The sequence below is a fragment of the Podarcis bocagei genome, assembly GCF_964188305.1.
Source record: "Podarcis bocagei genome assembly, chromosome: W".
NCBI lineage: Eukaryota > Metazoa > Chordata > Lepidosauria > Squamata > Lacertidae > Podarcis > Podarcis bocagei.
The window spans coordinates 80,855,045-80,878,034 of record NC_138131.1 but is presented as its reverse complement, the minus strand read 5'-3'; the positions used below and the strand labels follow the sequence as shown (position 1 = coordinate 80,878,034).

General features: G+C 46.3%; 1 pseudogene across 1 annotated transcript in view; it reads right to left on the bottom strand.

Moving 5' to 3' along the window:
• LOC308577981 (protein CIMAP1C-like) overlaps nt 1-22,990 on the bottom strand; it is a 32,981-nt pseudogene that overhangs the window by 8,867 nt on the left and 1,124 nt on the right. The window contains exons 2-4 of the transcript in view: nt 21,256-21,425; nt 14,094-14,204; nt 13,360-13,473 (exon numbers count right to left, since the gene is read on the bottom strand). The product of the transcript in view is annotated as a protein CIMAP1C-like (transcript). The remainder of the gene's footprint in view (nt 1-13,359; nt 13,474-14,093; nt 14,205-21,255; nt 21,426-22,990) is intronic.

Genomic DNA, 22,990 nt, shown 5'->3' with positions numbered 1-22,990 from the left:
TAATGTGGGGGAGGGAGACAGTGCTCCTGAAGGTAGGAGACTATCAATGAATGAAGATGATCATCCAAATGTCATAGACCAAATGGAGCAAACAGCACGTGGACCTAGTGGTGGGAGGAAAAAATCCTTAAATAAGAGACACGGGGGAATGATTAATGGACTTCAATGTCTGTACACTAATGCGCAAAGCATGGGAAATAAACAAGATGAGCTTGAGCTCTTGGTACAGCAAACTAAATATGACATAATAGGCATCACTGAAACCTGGTGGGATAAGTCCCACGATTGGAATGTAATAATGGGGGGATACAATCTATTTCAGAGAAACAGACCAGACAAGAAAGGAGGAGGAGTGGCGTTATATGTCAGGGATGTGTATACCTGTGAAGAGATCCAAGATTTAGATCCTCAAAGCCAAAGTGAGAGCATTTGGGTCAAAATTAAGGGAGAGAAGAATAACAGAGACCTCATTGTGGGAGTTTACTATAGATCCCCAAGCCAAACGGAGGACATAGATGATGCCTTCCTGGAACAGATGGCCAAGCATGCAAAAGGAAGGGAGATAGTAGTAATGGGGGACTTCAATTACCCGGATATTTGTTGGACGTCAAACTCAGCCAAGAGCATAAGGTCAAACAGATTCCTCACTGGCCTTGCAGACAACTTCATTGTCCAGAAAGTGGGAGAAGCAACAAGAGGAACAGCCATTTTAGATCTGGTCCTAACCAATGTTGATGACCTGGTTAGTGGGGTAGATGTGGATGGATCATTAGGCGCGAGTGATCATGCTCTTCTGAAGTTTACTATACAGCGGAAAGGAGCAGCCAAGCATACTAGGACTCAATTTCTTGACTTTAAGAAAGCCGACTTCATAAAACTTAGGGAAGTGCTGGGTGAGATCTCATGGACAGCAATACTAAAACATTCCTTAATTTTGCAATATTTTTGTAAATAGTCCTTAAATTTTTCCCAATCATCCTCTGCCGACTCTTCTCCCTGGTCACGGATTCTGCCAGCCATTTCTGCCAGTCCCATACAGTCAATCAGCTTCATCTGCCATTCTCCCAAAGTGGGCAAATCTTGCGTCTTCTAATACTTTGCAATAAGTATTCTTGCTGCTGTCGTTGCATACATAAAAAAAGTTCTGTCCTTCTTTGGCACCAATTGGCCAGGAGAAAGGCCTCTGTTTTTTTCAGGAAGGTATACTTAAATACCTTTTTCAGTTCATTATATATCATCTCCCAGAAAGCCTTAATCTTTGGGCACGTCCACCAAAGGTGAAAGAATGTACCTTCCATTTCTTTACATTTCCCACATTTGTTATCGGGCAAATGATAGATAGATTTTTGCGAGCTTGACTGGGGTCATGTACCACCTGTAAATCATTTTCATAATATTTTCTCTTAAGACATTACATGCCGTAAATTTCATTCCGGTGGTCCACAACTGTTCCCAGTCAGCAAAATTAATATTATGTCCAACATCTTGTGCCCATTTAATCATGACAGATTTAACCGTTTCATCCTGAGTATTCCATTTCAACAGCAAGTTATACATTTTTGACAAAAATCTTGGTTTTGGGTTCTAACAGTTCTGTTTCCAGTTTAGTATTTCCCACCTGGAAGCCAACTTTTTTATCCAAATTGTAGGCCTCCATTATCTGATAATAATGGAGCCAATCTCTCACTTTACTTTTTAATTTCTCGAAACTCTGTAATTTCAGTTTATCTCCTTCTTGTTCCGAAATTTCCCAATATTTCGGCCATTTGGCCTCCATATTGAGCTTTTTCTGGGCCTTTGCTTCCATCGGTGACAACCACCTTGGGGTTTTATTTTCAAGTAAATCTTTATATCTTATCCAGACATTAAACAATGCTCTTCTGACAATATGATTTTTAAATGCTTTATGTGCTTTAACCTTGTCATACCACAAGTATGCATGCCACCCAAAAACGTTATTAAAACCTTCTAAATCCAAAATGTCTGTGTTCTCAAGAAGCAGCCATTCTTTCAGCCAGCAAAATGCCGCTGATTCATAGTAGAGTTTAAAGTCTGGCAGGGCAAATCCACCTCTATCCTTTGCATCAGTTAATATTTTAAATTTTATTCTGGGCTTCTTGCCCTGCCAGACAAATCTAGAAATGTCTCTCTGCCACTTCTTGAAACAGTCCATTTTGTCCAAAATTTGCAATGATTGAAACAAAAATAACATTCTTGGCAATACATTCATCTTTATAACAGCAATTCGACCTAACAAGGAAAGCTTCAAGTTTGACCAAATTTCTAAATCTTTTTTAACTTCCGTCCAGCATTTTTCATAGTTATCTTTAAACAAATTTCCATTTTTAGCTGTCATATTAATCCCCAAGTATTTCACTTTCTTAACCACAGTCAAACCTGTTTCATTCTGGAACTTCTCTCTTTCCAATGATGTTAAGTTTTTCTCCAAAACCTTAGTTTTTAATTTGTTCAATTTAAATCCTGCCACCTGACCAAACTCTTGAATTAATTCTAATACTCTTTTGGTACTAGACTCTGGCTCCTGTAACGTCAAAACTAGGTTACCTGCAAATGCTCTCAATTTATATTGTTTAGCTCCGACCTGTATACCTTTAACCTGCCGGTCTCTTCTGATCATATTGAGCAGAACCTCCAGGACCGATATAAAAAGCAATGGGGAAATTGGGCACCCCTGTCGTGTTCCTTTTTCTATCTTAAATTGTTCCGTAACCACATTATTTACAATTAATTTAGCCTTTTGTTCAGAATATATTGCACCTATACCATTTTCAAAACCTTGGCCTACCCCCATACCCTGCAAGTTCTTTTTCATAAAACTCCAAGATATATTATCAAAGGCTTTCTCTGCACCCACGAATATCAAAACTGCTTTAGTGTTTATATTCACTTCTAACTTTTCCAAAATGTCAATTACGTTCCTCAGATTATCAGATAAATGTCTTCCCGGCAGAAAACCCGCTTGGTCCTTATGAATCTCTTCAATCAGTACTTTTTTCAGCCTCTTAGCCAAAATATCAGCAAAAATTTTGTAATCCACATTTAATAAGGATATGGGACGGTAGTTCTTAAGTTGAGTCTTTTCAGTCTCTGTTTTCGGTATAAGTGGTTCCTCTTCATCCTGGAGAAGAGTGACTAGTGGGGTGCCACAGGGTTCTGTCTTGGGCCCGGTCTTATTCAACATCTTTATCAACGACTTGGCTGATGGACTCAAGGGCATCCTGATCAAATTTGCAGATGACACCAAACTGGGAGGGGTGGCTAACACCCCAGAGGACAGGATCACACTTCAAAACGACCTTGACAGATTAGAGAACTGGGCCAAAACAAACAAGATGAACTTTAACAGGGAGAAATGTAAAGTATTGCACTTGGGCAAAAAAAAATGAGAGGCACAAATACAAGATGGGGGACACCTGGCTTGAGAGCAGTACATGTGAAAAGGATCTAGGAGTCTTGGTTGACCACAAACTTGACATGAGCCAACAGTGTGACGCGGCAGCTAAAAAAGCCAATGCAATTCTGGGCTGCATCAATAGGAGTATAGCATCTAGATCAAGGGAAGTAATAGTGCCACTGTATTCTGCTCTGGTCAGACCTCACCTGGAGTACTGTGTCCAGTTCTGGGCACCACAGTTCAAGAAGGACACTGACAAACTGGAACGTGTCCAGAGGAGGGCAACCAAAATGGTCAAAGGCCTGGAAATGATGCCTTATGAGGAACGGCTAAGGGAGCTGGGCATGTTTAGCCTGGAGAAGAGGAGGTTAAGGGGTGATATGATAGCCATGTTCAAATATATAAAAGGATGTCACATAGAGGAGGGAGAAAGGTTGTTTTCTGCTGCTCCAGAGAAGCGGACACGTAGCAATGGATCCAAACTACAAGAAAGAAGATTCCACCTAAACATTAGGAAGAACTTCCTGACAGTAAGAGCTGTTCGACAGTGGAATTTGCTGCCAAGGAGTGTGGTGGAGTCTCCTACTTTGGAGGTCTTTAAGCAGAGGCTTGACAACCATATGTCAGGAGTGCTCTGATGGTGTTTCCTGCTTGGCAGGGGGTTGGACTCAATGGCCCTTGTGGTCTCTTCCAACTCTATGATTCTATGAAATTTTGGTAGCAATTTCTCCTTTGCATATATCACCAAGCCTCTCTTTTTAACTTTGTCATACGAAATAAATTCTTGTCCCAATCTCTTATTAATAAGCATTTTCCTGTGTAGCCTCATTACATGTGTTTCTTTTAAACAAATCAAGTCCAATTGTTCTTTCCTTAATACATGAAAAACAGATTTCCTCTTCCGAGGGGAATTCAGTCCATTACAATTCCAGGTTAAAAGTTGCAGAGCCATGGTAAGTTACTTAGCTTTCCCTCCAACTGCACCGAGTTGTTGTTGTTCTTCTGTCGGTGGTGTGTCTTTCCCTGGGCCCGGGAATCCAAATGACAAGTTTGCTATGTCTAGAATTCCTTTTCCTGATGCAGTCAGCTCCTCTCCTGATTCCACTTCCTTCTGTAAGTCCTCCTCGTGATCTTTCAGAAACTTGTCTGTATCATTCACTGTCCTTATTCTTATTTTCCTTCCTTTGTATTTAAAAGATAAACCTTGGGGAAATTCCCACCTGAAGAGTATTTTATTTCTTCTAAGTAGGCCGACAAGATCTTTATAATAAGCCCTTATATCCAAAATGTGTTTAGGTATATCCTTGAAGGACTCAACAAATGAGTCTTCAATTTCCAAGGTTCTTTGGTAGTGCAGATTCAAGATTTTATCTCTTTCTTCTTTTGTTCTTAAGGTGATCAAACAATCTCTTGCTCTGTTCTTTCCTTGTCTTTTGCTGAGTCTAAATGCACTCACCATTTGAATTCATCTTTCCCCAGGTCTTGTTGCCAAAAGTCTGTGAATTCCTTTGTAAGGAAGTCTATCAAGTTGTCTTTCTCACTTTCAGGTACTGCTCTAATTCTTAGGTTTCTCTCCTTTCTTTGTAATTCAATCATAGAGAGTGTCAGGTCGTGATCCTCTAATTTCTTATATACCGGTGGTATCTTCTCTTGAACAGCAGTTGCAATATCCTTAGCTTCCTCTGCAATCTGTCGAGTCGAGGCTGATTCCTCTAATAGTTTTTCAATGGACTGTGTATTGGAGTTCACCTTGTTCCCCAGTTCATTAATACTTGGAGTGTTCAAATCTATTTTTGCTGAGGCCCCAGCTACTTGTTTATTTGTCTCTGCAACCTGTTTGGCTAATTTTTCCAAAGATGCATCAATTTTGCCAAGTGCCTGAGCCAATAGCTCTTCAGATGACATAGCTTTTGATTTTACTTGCGAAGCAGCAGCTCCTACTGTGCCTGCCGCTCCGGATGTTGAGGCCCTTCTCTGAAAAGTAATATCAGTCTTGTATTGTCTGCCGGATCTGGTAGTTTTATCCTGTATGCCACTCACCAGCTCTATCTTCCCTTTCCCATCTGCCATAACAAGCCCAAGGTCAGTCACACGCTTGGTGAGTTTGTTTTGCAAAGTAATTTTCCAGAGCTTGGTAACTTGATGACAAAATAGTTGTTACAACGTAGTCTCCTCTAGGGGGACACCCTTCCAACTTCACTATGCAACTGTTAAAAACAAGTATAGTTCTTAAAAGTTCCAATATCCCTCAAAAGCCAGAGTTTCAATGCTTTTAGAAAAGTTTCAGTGTCTCTAAAAAGTTACTTTATAGTCAAAGGCAGATCTATAAACACTGTATCTTTCTCAAAGTGTCAATATTCTTTACCCTTAACATGCAGACAATTCTTCCCACTGGTCGACCTTCCCTGTCATAGGCAGTCCGTTCCCAGTTTTCCGAGACAGCAGAAATATATTTACACCCTCTTTTCTTGCAGGTAAAATAATGCTCGGTTCTCCCCCCTCCACTCCTGCAAACCGGAGGGGAGTCGTCTTTTTTGGTGCTGGATTTGACCTTTAAAAGTCGTCTTTCAGGGTTACAGCTTTACAGTCTCTTTACTTTAATCTATTTACAAGTTGGAAGAGGCAGACTTCCTGTTTGTGCCTTTCCCGTTTCGGTGCCAAATTAACTAAATTTTTCTTCCAATTACTTGCTTACTCCTACTCACGGGTAGTTGCTTTAGCTTCCAATTGTCCAGAAAGAAATCAGCGCTCTCCGCGCCACACACCCCCTTTCCGTTCCGGAGCCTTTAAAAAGGGGGGCGCAAACGGAGCCCGTCGAGTCTCCAAGTTCTCAGGCTTCCCCGCCTGAGATTTCTTCGGGTCCCGCTTCGCCGCAGCGGTCAGACCCTGTCCCCGTGGAGCCGATTCCCTCCGGAGCTCAGAGGGAATCCGCCATTGGTCGCTGGTGCTGACCGGAAGTCTTTTGCAGGTTTCACCTGGGACTTGGTACGACTTTTGCCTGACGCTTCAGGGGAGAGAATTGCACCCTGAGGCACTCCACACACCAAGGAGTGGCGCGATGACAATTCCCCCCCAAGCGCCACCCTCTGTCCCCGACCAGAGAGAAACGAGTGCAGCCATTGAAGGACTGTGCCCTGGATCCCCACGTCGGCAAGGCGGTGGTCCAGGAGTTCGTGATCGACCATGTCAAAGGCTGCTGACAGATCTAGAAGAATCAGCAGCCCCGACCCGCCTCGATCCAGCTGCCTGCAGAGATCATCTGTTAGGGCGACCAGAGCCGTCTTGGTCCCATGACCAGCGCGGAAGCCGGACTGGAATGGATCCAAAGCAGATGTTTCATCCAGAAACCTACCAAGCTGTTCAGCAACCGCTCTCTCAATCACCTTACCCAGGAATGGAAGATTCGAGACCGGGCGGTAATTGGATAGATTTGAGGGATCTAATGATGTTTTCTTTAAGAGCGGACGCACCACCGCCTCCTTCAGTTCCCCTGGGAATATCCCGGTGCCAAGGGACAAATTGATGATATCCCCCAGGGGGGCCCGCACCTCGTCTGGACACGCTCTAATCAGCCATGACGGGCACGGGTCAAGAGGACAGGTGGTGGGCTTTCCAGCTTGGAGGAATCTGTCCACATCGGCTGGAGATATCCGGTCAAAGTGGTCCAATACTGGACCCGAGGACAGTCGAGGGGCCTCCAGTTCCTTTATTGTATCCAAATTGGCAGGGAGGTCATGGCGGAGCAACAGGACCTTCTCCGCAAAAAAGCTCGCAAATGCCTCACAGCTGTGTGTCAGATTGTTATTTAAATTTGGCTGTCCTTCAAGGGATGTTAAAGACCGAATTATACTAAATAATTGCGCCGGGCGAGAGCTAGCGGATGCAATGCAAGCCGAGAAGTAAGACGTCTTAGCGGCCTTCACTGCCATCTCATAGGTTTTCATAAAAACCCTATAAGATGTTCTTGAGGCTCCGTCACGGGCACCCCGCCATACTCGCTCTAGCCGTCTGAGGTCCCGCTTCATTTTCCGAAGCTCCTCGGTAAACCAGGGAGCCCGGTTTCTGCGGGGTCGTAGAGGGCGCTTAGGTGCAATCTCATCGATGGCTGCCAGGAGCTGGGTATTCCAGCCCTCAACAAGCTCAGTCAATGAGTCGCCAGGGGGAGAAAGGTCCCGCAAGGCTTGACGGAATCTATCAGGGTCCATCAGCCTCTGCGGGCGAGCCCAAATCGGCTCGCCACCTAAGCAGGGTGGGGGTGGAACATCAATCCTGGCTTTCAGAGCATAGTGATCAGACCATGGCACCTTCATCGAAGGAGACATGATCACATCTATACCGGCGCCAAAGATCAAATCCAGCGTGTGGCCTGCTTGATGTGTGGGGCCCGAAACAAACTGGGAGAGCCCTAGTGTCGCCATGGAAGACACCAGGTCCAGAGCCTGTGAGGAGGGAGTGGCATCAGCGTGGAAGTTGAAGTCTCCCAATACCAATAGGTTAGGGAACTCCAAGGCCCAGCCGGCCACCGCCTCCAACAGGCCTGACAGGGTGGCTGCTGGTACGCTAGGTGGCCGGTACACCAGCCAGACAGCCAAGCTCTCCTCGGAGCCCCACACTAGGCCAACACATTCAATGCCAGGGATCAATGGCGATGGTAGAGCCCTGAAAGAACAATCTTCCCGGATTAATACTGCCACCCCTCCCCCCCGGCCCACAGTCCGTGACTGGTGGAGGACGGAGAAACCCGGGGGCGCCATCTCTCGTAAGGTAACAGTTACCCCTTCGCGCACCCAGGTCTCCATCACACAAGCCAGGTCAACCCCCTGCGAGGTAAAGAAATCTCGCAGGGTAGCGGTTTTGTTGCCTATAGACCTGGCATTGCACAACACCAGTGAAGGAAGTGAGTAATCCTTGCTCACCCTACCCTCGTCCCTCGGGATGGGGCGCAGATTGGAAGGGGTACGAGCATATCCGTATCTCAATCCCCTTCGCCTATAACATCTGCCCCCACCTCCATACCTCCCTCGCCCCTCCACGGTAGCAATCCCAAGCCTCATACTAACCTCCATTTACAAATTAGAAAACAAAACAACCAAAACAATTGTGCCCAAACAAAACCAATCCCCACCCCACTCGATGTCCAACCCCAAAAACAAAACAAGACGGAACAAACAAAAATACATAGATAAAAACCACCATTCACGGTGGTACAACAAAGTAAACAATAAAAACACCTTTAAAACACCTTAAAATATATATAAACATCTTCAACATTTGCTGCAGCAGCACCAGTGTCCTTAAAGCTATTACGGGGGTGAGCCTGGGCCCCGCCCCCTAGGCCAGATGGAGTGAGCCTGAGGAGGGAGAGGCCTTCTCCGACACTCCGATGCAGCAGCAGCGATGTCCCAGACCCCAATGAGGCCTCTTAAAGCTGTGGCGAAGGTGAGCCTGGGCCCCGCCCCCTAGGCCGGATGGAGTGAGCCTGAGGAGGGAGAGGCCTTCTCCGACACTCACGATGCAGCAGCATAAGTCCGATTAAGGCTGTTAATAATCATGAAGCAGAATATGTCTTCCTGTAGAGGGAAATTGCATTCCGCCATCTGCTGGCGTAAGAATTTCATCTCTGTCAGATGCGCTTGTACATCTCCATCTGGCACTAGCCTTAGATTGGTCAGCTTTTCAAAATGCAGCAACGCTGAAGAACCAGCATCTCTTTGATGTATTCTACGCAGCTGTCAGAGCCGCTTCCAGGTCCCAGCTCACAGAGGACCACGCTAGCCGGCAGTATTGTACAAACTTCTTTATTGAGCTACAGTTTCCATTTTCAAGCCGCAGCGCGCAGCTCTACGTCTTAGAAGCTAGACCGGCGAAGCTCCGTCTGAGTCTCCGCCTCCTGTACACCAACTTAATACTCTAGCCTTACTCCACCTCTTCCGTCTTTCCTTTCTCCTCTGGGTCCCTCTACCCCCCGTGGTCTCTTCCTTCCTGGACTCTTCTGACGCTGACCCCCCCGACTCTTCTCCCTCCTTGCGGCGGGCTTCCTGTGCATTTGAACTTGGCGCGCGCGCGCAGCCTTCAACCTTCCTCTTGACCGTTTCCTCGCTCCCCGATGGAGGTGTGGCCAATCCTAACTCCTGCCCTCCCGCTTGCGGCGAGCCGCCAGATCCCGATACCTGGGACCCCTCCCCCCTACTGCGCTCTGGTGGGGAAGCTGGTCCCGATTTCCAACTGCTGCTCTCTGAGTCCCCTCTGGTCCCTTCTACCTGGGGTGTCCCCCTAGGCGCCCCCCTTGCTCTGACCACTGGCGCCCCTTTCTGTGAATCTTCCGATTCACTGGAAAGACTCAGAGATCTCGGGCCGCTGTCATCACTCATATTACCTCCGGATTCCTCCCCCTCGCTCTCTGTTTCCTCCCTTTCCTGTGCCTCTGCTCCTGAACCCCTGACAGCAGCGTTTGCCAAATCTCACGCGCGCATTGCAAATTCTGAATATGCACGAGTTGATCATCTGAGATACAGAGAATTATGGCCGTCCTGGCTCTCACATTCTGTGAATTCCAACCTGGCGTTGGTGCAGCAGGGATGGGGTTTTCAATCACCCCAAAAATCCTCTGATTCTGAAGCAGGGCTTTCATCTTTACAGACCATGAGGAATAATTGTCATTAGTCAGTGGAGGTGGGTAAGGTAAGCCTCCTCCCTTCTTGGCATCCATTTTGAATCCAAGCCTCAGCTCTCACTCTCGAGCCTGTAAAATTCCAAGAGTCTATTGGCTGTTTACTGCCTCACTTGGCAGTTAAACACAGGCTGTTTTGAAAGTCCTTTCAAGAGCAGTGAGATATTAGACAAAACAAACGCTGTTTACCAGCCTCTCACAGTCCCAGCCCCTCTTCCGTTGTTGGCCGGTAACTTTCCACTTTACTGACGTTTCGTTGCTTAGCAACTGGACATTCCAGGCTTATCAAGACTCAGGTATGCGAAATATGTGGCTCTCTTTCAGTGCTGGTTTCATCCAAAAGCAGACACTCAGTGAACCGAAGAATGTCTCAATTCGCGTTCACTCTCACAGCCATAAAATTAGCATACCTTAGGGGTTCCGTTGCTCAGCAAAAACACCTCCTCCGGTGCTTCCATCCGCACGCTACCATATCTTCCTTATCTCCTTGCAGAGGATGAAGTACGCTCCATCAACCTCTCTTGTTGCTTTCATGGATCAAAACCATCCTCTGCTACCAGATGTTGGGAATCAAGCCTTTATTAGGAGAACCTGGCAACTCTCTAGGCACCCGGCTTGATCTCCTGATGACCTCCCTGTCTGCATTCCCCAGCAGGATACAGGCTAGGTCGTGATAGGCGATCCTTCTCAGCGTGAGAAGAACACCCCCCCTCTTTCCTGCCCCCCCCCCCGGCAGGGGAAAGAGATAGACAGAAACATATTTACATGCCTTTATTTCTGTCTTTGCAGCGTTACAGAAAAACACGACTGCTCTCTTCAAACTCCAACAGCCGAGAGACAAACTCCACCTGTACTTCCTGTACAGCTCATATTACGCTCTCAGCTAATTCCGGTGCTCTCTGCACTGTTAATTGACTGTCCCTCTGTTTCCCACGGAACAGTCCCAACATTCCCATTATGTTTTGCTTTCAAGCTACCAGCTCGTGGCCGCATTGCTTCTATATTGTAACAGATACATCATATCCTACAGGAGCACAGGAGGAGGCAGGAATGATGGATGTAAAATCTGACAGGTGAGAAACATTGAGGCTTAAAGAGAAGGAGCAATCTGCCATGCAGGGTTTGTTTGTTTTTTAAGTTGCTGTTTTACTTGCTAATGTTAGGAGTAAAAAAACCCCACTTATTGATCTATTAGTAGATCCCAAGCTTCCATTGATGTTTCTCAAACGAAAGGGAAAAGCATTCCCCATGTATTTGCTACAATACTCTGCTCCTCCTTGTAGATGACAAGCCTTGCATATTCTCTCTCTCTTTCTCTCTCTAAATTTGAGAATTCTATTTGTTCTTAAGCTGAATCATTTGTAAACTGTTGTGCTTTTGAGGATGTTGGAGGAAGAGGCACTATCCTCCTTGCCTTGACTGAAAATCCCCCCCACTTTTAAAAATCATGGCATTGTCCTCCAATCTCCTCTTCTAGCAGCCTTTCCAACTAAGTTCATCACCTGTGGAGTTAAGAGTGCACTGCTATTAATCTCTTCCATGACATCTTCCCTTGCAATTCACTGTCATTTACTGTTAATTCCATAGGTACCCTCCAGACTACTTCCTAGATTATGACTCTAAAGCAACATGACCCTCTTGTTTTCCCTTATGCTGTTTTTGGTGGCTCTCCTTTCTGTCCGTTCATCAGCCACATGCTCAACATCTTATGGTCCCTTGGCATCAGGAAGATGAGACTTCCAGCGTGATTGACCAGAATGCTGCAACATGATTGCTGGCAGGAGTGAGACCTTGTCAGCATATAACACCTGTGCTCAAAGATCTGCACTGGCTGCTGATTTGCTACCAGGCCAGGTTCAAGGTGTTACTATTGATATATATAGCACATGGAAGAACCCTTTGGCTAGAGGACTGCCCTCTGTAAAGTAGGACACTTAGACACCCTAATGGTAAAAAGTGTTTTTCAACCCAGTTGACTTGGTGGAACACCAATCAGGAAAACTATATTTCCCCCAGTTCCTTGAATGCCCCTTTATCCAGAGCAGCCCCACTCGGTCAAGGCCAATAGCTGGAAAGCAATAGGGATCACACACACACATGGAATGAATGGAGGGATGGATGGGCGTCACAGACACTTTTAAACTACACTTTGATATCACCCCAGACAATCTCCCACATCAAACAGCCCACTTAGGTAAGGTCTCTGTACATAGCTGGTTTTCCTGTCTGGTTCTTGAAAACCCCCTACTCAGAAATATTTTTTTTATCAAAGAGTGAATAAACTTTTACAGCCTATGGACAACACTCCCATGCAGTCAACCTTCCAGGGCCTGCAAACCAGTGGGGCTGGGACAAACAGTGAGTGTGGCTGATAAAAAAAGAGGGTGAGGCCACCTGTCTCTTTTTCATATGCTTCTCTCTGTAGTGCCAGATCTAGGGCAGTGCAGGCTGTTCCCCTGCTCAGGGTGCTGAGCCAAGGGAGCATAAAATAATAATAATAGTAATAATAATATTGGTAGTAGCAATAATAATAGTAATAATAATAGTAATAATTAATACTTATATTCATGTGGGTACCTACTGAGAAACCCCATTAAAAAGCAACTGTACCAAAAGGAATTACTGTGGAAATAAAATATATTGGGGGAAGTGCCAAATTTTGTCCTCACTTAGAAAACCGTATTACCAAAGTCTACCCCTGCTCTCTGTCATTCATACACAAATCCACATGCATGCAGGTAAAAGGTAAATGTAAGGTAAAGGACCTTACATACATAGTCAAAGGCGTCTATGCGGTGTGGCGCTCATCTCACTTCAGGTCATGTGGCCAGCATTCTGGTGCACCGGGACACTGTGATAGAAGCCAGAGTGCATGGAAACGCCGTTTACCTCCCCCCTGGAGCAGTACCTATTTATCCACTTGCACAGGTATGCTTTCAAGCTGCGAGATTGGCAGAAGCTGGAACAGAGCAACAGGAGCTCACCCTGTCTCAGGGATTCGAACCACCAACCTTCTGCTCAGCAAGCCCAAGAGACTCAGTGGTTTAAGACCACAGCTCCACACATAATGCTCCCACACATCCATTTTCATGCATAACACACCTGCTCATTCACTCACACTCATTCTTTTTCATTCCCTCTCTTTCATGTTCAGGGATTGACCAACAAGCCTTCTTTGCACAAGGTGAGAAAGAAACATTTTCATCACAAAATTGCACAGATGCCACTCCAGCCCCATCTTGACCATCATAGTATCTCTCATCTTTCAACTTACATGCCCGCTTTCTCTCTTGCACCATGCGGAATGAAACTGGTCTCCATATCCCTAGACGGGAAATGCTTGGGTCCACATAGTAGCAGGGCCCAGGACTCTCCGTGATCGAGATCACTTGCAAAGGAAAGAAGAATTGTCTGCATGAGGCATGGTGTGGATTCTGAGCTATTTAGCTTGGTTGCAATGACTGACTTCCTATCCGATATCAATTAAAGGCACCCACTAGCTAGATAGCAGTGAATATGTTAAGCTCCGCCCCCCTGCACCTCCATTCCTGTTATCCTTCAACATGGCTTAAGTGTAGATCATCCTCTTCCCACTAAGGTCCACAGCTGTACAACTGAGAACCCTGATTTTTGTGCAACCATAATAATCAGCAGTATAAGACCCTCCAGCCCTTGCTGGACTACAACTCCTATCATTCTTGACCATGCTGACTGGGGCTGATGGGAGTTGTAGTCAAGAAACAACTACATTAGCCCCCTACATGCAGTGCCATTGATCCAGTTGGAATGGAAACTTTGGAAAGCCACCCAGCTCTTGATCATGGATCACCCAGGTCCCATCAACTGTGGCCCCGATAATTAGAGAGTCCCAAAAACACAGGTTGTCAATCTCTGTTCAAATGTTTTGCCAGCAAATTTAACAGTTGTTTAGCCAGCTTCACCCTGTGGGTCAGTTAATGCTGTTGGGAAAACCCAAATAACACAGAACCTAACTTGTCAGCATCTTACATCTTTCACTGGATTTCACACGCATTGTGTAGGCTGGCTCAGCATACTTGGTGAAGTCATGGTCCTTAATGCCACTGAGAGGCTACCTACCATACTTCCCAGGTCCTGGCCCTGCAAGAGAACCACAAGGGGGGGAGGAATAAAATAATGGGAAGACAACCCGGAACCATTAGCATTTGCAGATTATGAGCTGCCACACTGGGTAAAAGGGCAAAATGGAATAATATATTGTGTTGAATAATATATTGAATAATATATTGGGTTTTGGAGCTACAGCTCTCTAGGTGTTGTTGTTGTTGTTTAGTAGTTTAGTCGTGTCCGACTCTTCGTGACCCCATGGACCAGAGCATGCTGGGCACTCCTGTCTTCCACTGCCTCCCGCAGTTTGATCAGACTCATGTTTGTAGCTTCGAGAACACTGTCCAACCATCTCATCCTCCGTCGTCCCCTTCTCCTTGTGCCCTCCATCTTTCCCAACATCAGGGTCTTTTCCAGGGAGTCTTCTCATGAGGTGGCCAAAGTATTGGAGCCTCAGCTTCACAATCTGTCCTTCCAGTGAGCACTCAGGGCTAATTTCCTTAAGAATGGATGTGTTTGATCTCCAGGTGTTGCTGCACTGCAACTCCCATCATCTCTGACCACTGAACCAGACTGGCTGGGGCTGATGGAAGTCCCACAACATACTTTTCTTCTCCCTCTGGTAAAATCTCGCTAGCCTTGGGCCAGGATATTTGCATTGCAATAGGAAGTGAGCATTACAAGGCACCTGAATTCTTCTGTGGCTCGGACTATAATTCAAGCCAGAGAAGATTTCCCATTTTACTCAACCACCTATGCTCTGCCTGTACTTTCCCAACCCCCTTCCTTCATCCCCTTTAAACAAGCGTTACCCTGGTAGGACAACAGCAGTGGTGACATACCAGCCACAGGAAAAGGAAAACAAAAGAAAAAAAATATTATTAGCCTGACTCCCTCCTTTGGCAATCTTCACAGAACTCTAGCCCAATGGTTGCCATCAATTTGATTTGAATAAATTTTATAATGAAATGATTTTAGAATGTTGTATTATTTTATTGTTGTTAGCTGCCCTGAGCCCAGCTTCGGCTGGGGAGGGCGGGATATAAATAAAGTTTATTATTTATTATTATTTATTAACAAGGAAATATGCACTGTCTCGCATGCTAGCAGTACTCTTGGAAGAAAGTTCTGATGGTGACTGAGAAATGTAGATCAGTTTCCTTCTTGGGTTTCCACAAGAACAAAAAAGGAACCCTGATGGGAGGCGGCGTCAAGATGGCGATGAGGTAAGACGCATTTGCCGGAGTTCATCTCGAATCCTCTTTAAAATCTGTGTTGTGGCTCCCAGCCTTGCAAGTTTTTGCTGAAGATTGTATCAGGGTGTTGGAGCCCATGCCAGGAGTTCACATTGTTGATAACTGTAAAGCCTGCATCGTAAATCAGCTTTAATGAGCAGATAATTGTATTCTCCGGCAGCCTTGGAAGCAGCCTTCGACTTACTGGCTCTCCGCCAGCTCACATTCAGTTGTTGTTTTTATGTCTACCACTTTTTACTACCTTTCTACCACTTTTTACTACCTTTTAAGCACCGCTATTTTAAAAGACTTATAACGATGGGCCAAGGCAAACGCCTAAGGGATTGTGACGAGGCTCTGCCCTCCCCAAGAGCCAAACAATTAAAAACCGACCCCCCCGTGCCTGGCAAACGGAGTGACCCCATTGAATTCTGCTATAGGGTGAAAACTCAGAACCGTTTCTACCCTCTAACGTCTCCAGAAAAAATGTCAACACCAGAGGAATTATTTTTACCTCAGATTAAATCTGCGGACGGCAAGCTTGGAGGAAGAGGGTATGTCCCACTGAGGGTGGTGCAGGACGCCGGAGCTGAGGACTGCGCAAGACAAGAACAACATGAACATCTCCATCTTGTGGTCAGAACCCTTAATTGCATATTCAAGAAGATTGATGTGCTATCCTCCCAGCTATGTAACCTCGAACAGAAAATTGATAACTCCTGGTCAAAGTTTAAACCAACTGTAGACACAGGGGAATTGAAGTGCCAGAGGTCCATACCTTCAACCAAAAAAAGAAGTGTGATCCCTAAATATAAACCAAATCCTGCACTGAAACACCAAGCGTTGTCCCTACAACCTAAGAAAATCTGCCTAAACATCGGGGCAGGGTCACCAAGGTGGCTTACTCTGAGTGGGGTTAAAAAGCATCTAAGCAATCTCCTAAACATAGAAATCTCACAATGTGATCTCATTGCAGTATTACCCTTGAACCAGCACCTCAGGCAACAGAAAGTGATGCTTGCGTTTTACTCTCCAAGGATCCCTTCAGCTATCATCAGGCAGAAATCACTCTTGGCTAGGTATGATATCATCCCAACAAGAGTTTTTATGGATAGCATGATCCACCCCCTTCTACTTGCCGGTCACGGCACGGAGCGGACTCTGTCGGAGAGGTCGGGAGTACCTCAGGACATTGAGCCTCCTCTCCCGGAGGATATCCACCCGCACCAAAACTGGATTTACCCTACGCCCCCACGAGCTCTAAAGAAACCCACTGGCGCAAGTAATTCTCTGACCCCGCCGGAGGAAAGAGAGCTTTTAGCCACCTTTGGTGACCTTCCAACGAGAGAATAACAAGAAATAATTGATAGACTAGAAGTACTTAATCATCAGCTCATACATGTCCAGAAGAACGGAAAAGTTCTGCCCACTTTTCAGGACTACCCTGCCAGCTTTTCGGAGTCGTGTTTTAAGGAAGCAGGAAGTCTTCTTCACCTTAGTCCTGCTCCTAAACCCATGTCTCCCCCATTTGTGGGCAAAACCCACCGACGCCTGGCAGACCCAGGTCTTGCCCCACAAGTTGGCCTCTCACCTCAACTCTTGATAAATTTTGACTCGCCCTCCAAGAGTCCCCCGCTGAGGAGTGTATCTCAGAGTTCCTTCCACCAAAACAATTCCTTACCATCTAATCCATCAATGCCGGAACTGGAGTCCTCTTATTCCCCTGAGCGGCATAGACCCGACATACAAACGGTACCAGTACGCCAAGCATCCCCTGTACCTTCACCAGCATCAGGTCATGGGAGTGCTCCACCTACATCAAAAAATGGCCCGGATTTGATTGAAGACCCGGCCGGACATATAAATCAAATGGTTTCATTGGCGACCTTCAGCCCTCGCGGTGGGGCAGTCTCAGCAAATCCTGTGGAGTTTCCCACTGAAGTGTCCACCCTTGGGTTACCCAGCGGGAGACCCGTTTTGTCGCCTCAGTCAGAATACTTCACTACCAACTTCAAGACTAGGTACCTTCAGCAGGTGCCTGCCGTGCAAAGTAAAATAACTGACTTTTTTGCGGGGTCTGCCCTGCCTCCAAAGGACTCACATCTCTCCCTGAAATGACAGCGAATTGGGCACAACAGGAACTCCCCCCTATCAGTCCTCAGCTGGAACATTGCGGGCTGGAGGGGGAAAAAACTTGACCCAGAATTCCTGGAGTATATTAACCTGTTTCATATCATCTTGCTCCAAGAATCGTGGGAAGTAGAGAAAATTTCCCTAAATGGCTTTGAGCTTCTAGAACTCCCTGCCTGCCCCTCCCTGAAAGGAGGCCGCCCTAAAGGGGGCCTAATAATAGGCATCTCCCTCAACCTACATTCTAAACTTACTCTAGTACAGGCCTTGCCTCCTTACGCCCTTACTGGACTGATTGCGGGGGAAAAGATCTCACTTCTAGTTACAAATGCTTACTTGCCACCTGGGGGCTCTTCCTCCGAACTGGGCTCTAAATGGGGCTCGCTAGAAGAGCATTTGCTCTCATGCTATGTTAAGTTTCCTAACACCCCGGCCATAATAGGTGGCGATTTTAATGCCCGCACAGCAGCAAATTGGGACTCGCTAACCAAAGCCAAATGGTGGGTTACCCCAAACCTTGATAATTATGAGCTGGAACATATCATGAGGAGAACTTCTAAAGACCAACGAGTTAACGAGGCTGGAGTACTCCTCTATCAAATGGCCATCCGTTTAAATCTGGTCCCCCTAAATGGAACATGCCTCCCTGATATTCCAGGGGATTTCACTCATCTGAGCGTTAAATCAAACAGCGTTCTCGATTACCTGCTGGTTTCCAGTGATATACTTAAGTGTATCTCCACCTTTAAGATCGAGAATGTACAATCTAGTGACCATCTTCCCCTTGTAGCCAAGCTCTCCCTGAACTGGCAGTCAGAGGCCCATAGACATGCGACCCAGATGGTAACCAACGAATCTCTCCAACTAAGAGGAATCAAATGGTCGGAGACCCAGGCTCAAAGGTATCAGGAATTCTTTCAAAAAGAAATCCTCGGGCCCCATTCCAACATAGACTCTGCCTCAGACGAGTATAGCATAGTGTTGAAACGCTTCCACCACCATACGACTGATCTTACGTCCTTCTTCAGGCTACCACCCAAAATATTAAATCGAAACGAGTATACTTACGGTGCCCCCTGGTATAATTCTTAGTGTAAACAAGCAAGACAGCGCCTCCGTGCTATATATAATGTGTACAAGACCTCCGATGCATCTACTCTGCCAGCTAGTTATGCACAAGCCAAGCAAGTTTACAAACGCACGCAGAAAACTGCCAAACGCGAGTGGCAACAGAATCGCTGGCAGGCCTTGATTACTGCTTCAAAACCACATAGATCCAGGGAATTCTGGTCTTTGATTAACAGAAGGGCGAGGAAATTCCCAAGGGCAGTCATCCCAGCACCGACATGGGAATTGTTCCTGAAGAAATGTTTCTCACAGGCAGATGCTCCCTCCGACCATCTGATGCATCTGTTTTCCCACCTACCTATTTGGCCTCCCACCGATCCGGACGAAATAGCCAAGCTAATAGCCCAGCTGAAACCGGGCAAAGCCCCAGGGCCCGACCTGATCCCTGCTGAAGCCATCAAACTACACCCAAAATGGTGGGCTGACATCTTGGCCAAAACCTTCGACGCAATCAACGCTTCTGGTCTCATCCCCAAAATATGGAAGGAGGCCATTATAGTACCAATTCATAAAAAAGGTTCTCCAATGGAGCCGGAAAACTACCGTAACATCAGCCTCCTTTCGATCATAGGGAAAATTTATGCCAGCTTTTTGCTGACTAAACTATTGCGATGGGCAGACGAGACTAATCAGATTGGTCACGAACAAGCAGGGTTCAGAATTAAACGTTCAACAACTGATCATGCGATAGTTCTTTACCATCTGGCACGGAAGTACTCGTCCCCCCCCCCCCCGGGGCTACCTTTGTGCTGCCTTCTTAGATCTAAAGGCAGCCTTTGACAGCGTTCCTAGAAATATTCTTTGGGAGAAACTTGCAAAACAGGGCATCGATAGAAGACTCTTATGGCTTATAAGCCAGCTCCACGAAGGTACCCTTGCCAGAGTGAGACTTACTCCTGCGGGCGACCTCACAAATTCGATTCCAATAAACAAGGGAGTGCGCCAAGGATGTATATTAGCTCCCTGCCTATTCAACCTATTCATCAGCGACATGCGAGCACCCCTAGTCAACTCATCTCCAAGTACACACGCGCCTAGACTAGCGGATTACCACTGTCCACTCCTTTTATACGCGGACGACGCGGTAATTCTATCTTATACACGTGTTGGACTAACCAGAGCTCTGAAGATCTTTGCCACGTACTGTCAACTCAACCAATTAACCATCAACCATGCTAAATCTAAGATTCTGATTTTCGCCAGAAGTCGGAGATTATACAAATGGAAGCTTGGTGGAGCAAAAATAGAGCAAGTCCTAAAATTTCAATACCTAGGAGTTATTTTTCAACACAATTTGGGGTGGAAAGCACAAATTCAACACCTACTCAACAAGGCCAAAACTCTGTCATATGCGCTCCTCCGATTTTTCTTTTCGGATGGAGCTTTGCATGTTCCCTCGGCCCTAAAGGTGTTCAAGGCAAAAGTGGTTCCCGTGCTTGCTTATGCTGCCCCGCTCTGGGCCGTGATGACAGATCTTGCTCCTCTTGAGACTTTGCAAAACCAATTCCTACGTCGGCTCCTAATGCTCCCCCTGTGCGTAAGCAACGCAGCCATCCGATTAGAATTGAAGATCGCATCCTTAGAAACTTGCCTGTGGAAGCAAGTCTTCAATTATTGGTTATCATTGTGGCACAGATTACCAGACCATTACCTTGTCCAATGCCTATGGCGAGATGAATTCTCCAGCCTTTGGACTAGTAGAATTCATGCCAAACTCCTGAGTTATGGAATCTCTCCCCTAGATTCCCTAAAACTAGATCAAATCACTGCTCAAAGACTGATCCGCCAAAGACTGGACGACATCGATTTACAGCGAAATTATACGCTGGGGGGAGGTGTTTGTTCGCCCCAGAACATTGGTATCACTTTAACTTACTGCGTTCCATCATACCTCTCCTCCCTTTCGTCTGTTGCCCATAGGCTGGCCTTCACCAAGGCGAGGTTTAACGTTTTTCCCTCTAATGTCCTGAGACATAGATTCTCAAAGGGCCAAGCCTCCGCCATGTGCGAATGTGATAAGGAGACGCCGGAGTCGCTTCAGCACATTATGTTCACTTGCCCCTTGTTCAATGTGCCACGGGCAAATTTGTTGGGATTAATCATACAGAAGCTAGAGGGTACCCCACCAAAATTCCACCTTGCCCAAATCTTGCAGGATAAGGACATCCATACGACACTGAAAGTGGCTAGGTTCCTGGTCGCTGTCCTTACCCAAAAGCGCTGCCAAGGAGCACTACAAGTTAATTAAGGTGCAGCATGTCATTCCTTCCTTCCATTCCATACTACAGTATTTTATTGTTATAGTGGTGTTTTAGCGGCTGTTTTTTCCCACGTGCAAAAACTGTTATTTATGTCTTGTTTTTATCTGTATGGGCCTACGGCCGCAATAAAATTTCTTTGAAATTTCTTTGAACCCTGATGGATCAAGCCAGCCAGCCACCGAGTCCAGCATCCTGTTCTCACAGGGGCTAACCAGATGCCAGAGGGTCTTTCAACAATGCTGTTGAACACATCCAGACTGGCAAAGATATAGGTACCTCTGTATTCCTGATCTCCTTCTCTCTCTTGCCCCATCTATTCCCACAGCTCACCTTTATACTTGGCACTGATGGACGCATACTGCTTCTTGATGGCCGGCACTCTGGCTGGATGCTTAGAGATACCAGAAAGACAACTAACAGGCTGAGCTGCACCTTTGGCTCTGGAAGTCGGCATTGGAGTGTGCCCACTGCAGTGGGGAGTCGTATGTGTCACCAGTGCTCTGGGGAATGAAAGTAAATGAATGAATGCAAGTCCAACCTGCAATAAAATGTTGCACCATGGAGTGTTGCAGCTCAGGGTTCCAGCTACTCCGTTCTACCCCACCCCAAACAGTATTCAATTTCCACTAAGTATGCTAAGTTCACATTGGGCTATTTGGGGAGGGGGGAGTGTTCTCCTCTGAGGGATCCTATCCTATCCTATCCTATCCTATCCTATCCTATCCTATCCTATCTTCAAACCTTGCCGTTTTCTCCAGGCTTGCTGAGCCCTCCGTCTTGCACAGATGGTGCTGTTTTGGCCACATAAGGACCATAAGTGCTAAAAGAATGGAGATTGCTGCTTGTTTATGTGATTTAACGGCATGTACCTAGGCCAGGGTAGCCAACATCCCAAGAGCTTGTTGGACTCCAACTCCCATCAGCCCCAGTCACCATGGGATGATGGGAGTTTTAGTCCAACAACAGACAGAGAAGAGCCCCTTTGCAGCCCCTGCACTGTAAGGGCTAAGGGAATGAGGGTGAATCTAGAGGTCTGTGTGCCTTTGTTTATTTAAACCAGGAATGGGAGGCTCAGCCCAGGAGCCACATGCCACCAACCAGACCTCTCTCTCTCTGACCATTAGCACTCTCTCCAGGTCACAAGCCTCCCTGCCCCTGCTTTGTGCCCTCTTCAAGTGCTTTTGCCTGGCTGGAATGTGAGAGCAAAGCCTCTTGCTTTCCTGAATGAAGATGGGGGCAGGGGTAGGTATAGAAACTTGGAGGGTATGTGGAGCTGGATTATAGCCTAATGCACAAAGAGTCCCTCCTGTTGCTCCACCCAGTTTTTGTATCTAACCCCATTCAACACTGGTACATGGCCCTCAGATGGTTATCAAATATGGCCCTTGCACTAAAAAAAAAAGCTTATCGACCCCTGATTTTACTGCCCCCCCCCAGCCTGCCTTTCAACAACAAGGTCCCCAAGGCAGCTCAGAACAATTTAAAATGAACAACATGGAATGAAATTGCAACCATAAAATATAATTGCAAGCAGCTCAAGCAACAGTACCACGATCCCAAACAGCAGAAGGAAAACAATAGAAATGATTAATAGCAAAATAGCCATGTAGAAAACACACCAAAAGAAACATGCAAGGGGAACCAGCAGGCAGGAGTTGGGGAAATAGTTTCATGTGTGTTGATAGCATTAAGCAAAGCCCCAATAAACAGCGCTTAGTTTAACTATGGAACTCCCTCCCACAGGAGGCAGTGCTGACCACCAACATGGATGGCTTTTAAAGAGGACTGGATAAATTCACAGAGGAGGATAAAGCTATCAATGACAACTAGTCAGGACAACAGTGGAATTTGCTGCCAAGGAGTGTGGTGGAGTCTCCTTCTTTGGAGGTCTTTAAGCAGAGGCTTGACAACCATATGTCAGGAGTGCTCTGATGGTGTTTCCTGCTTGGCAGGGGGTTGGACTCGATGGCCCTTGTGGTCTCTTCCAACTCTATGATTCTATGATTCTATGATTCTATGACTATGTCCTGCTTCTGAATACCAGCTGCTGGAAACATGGGAGGAG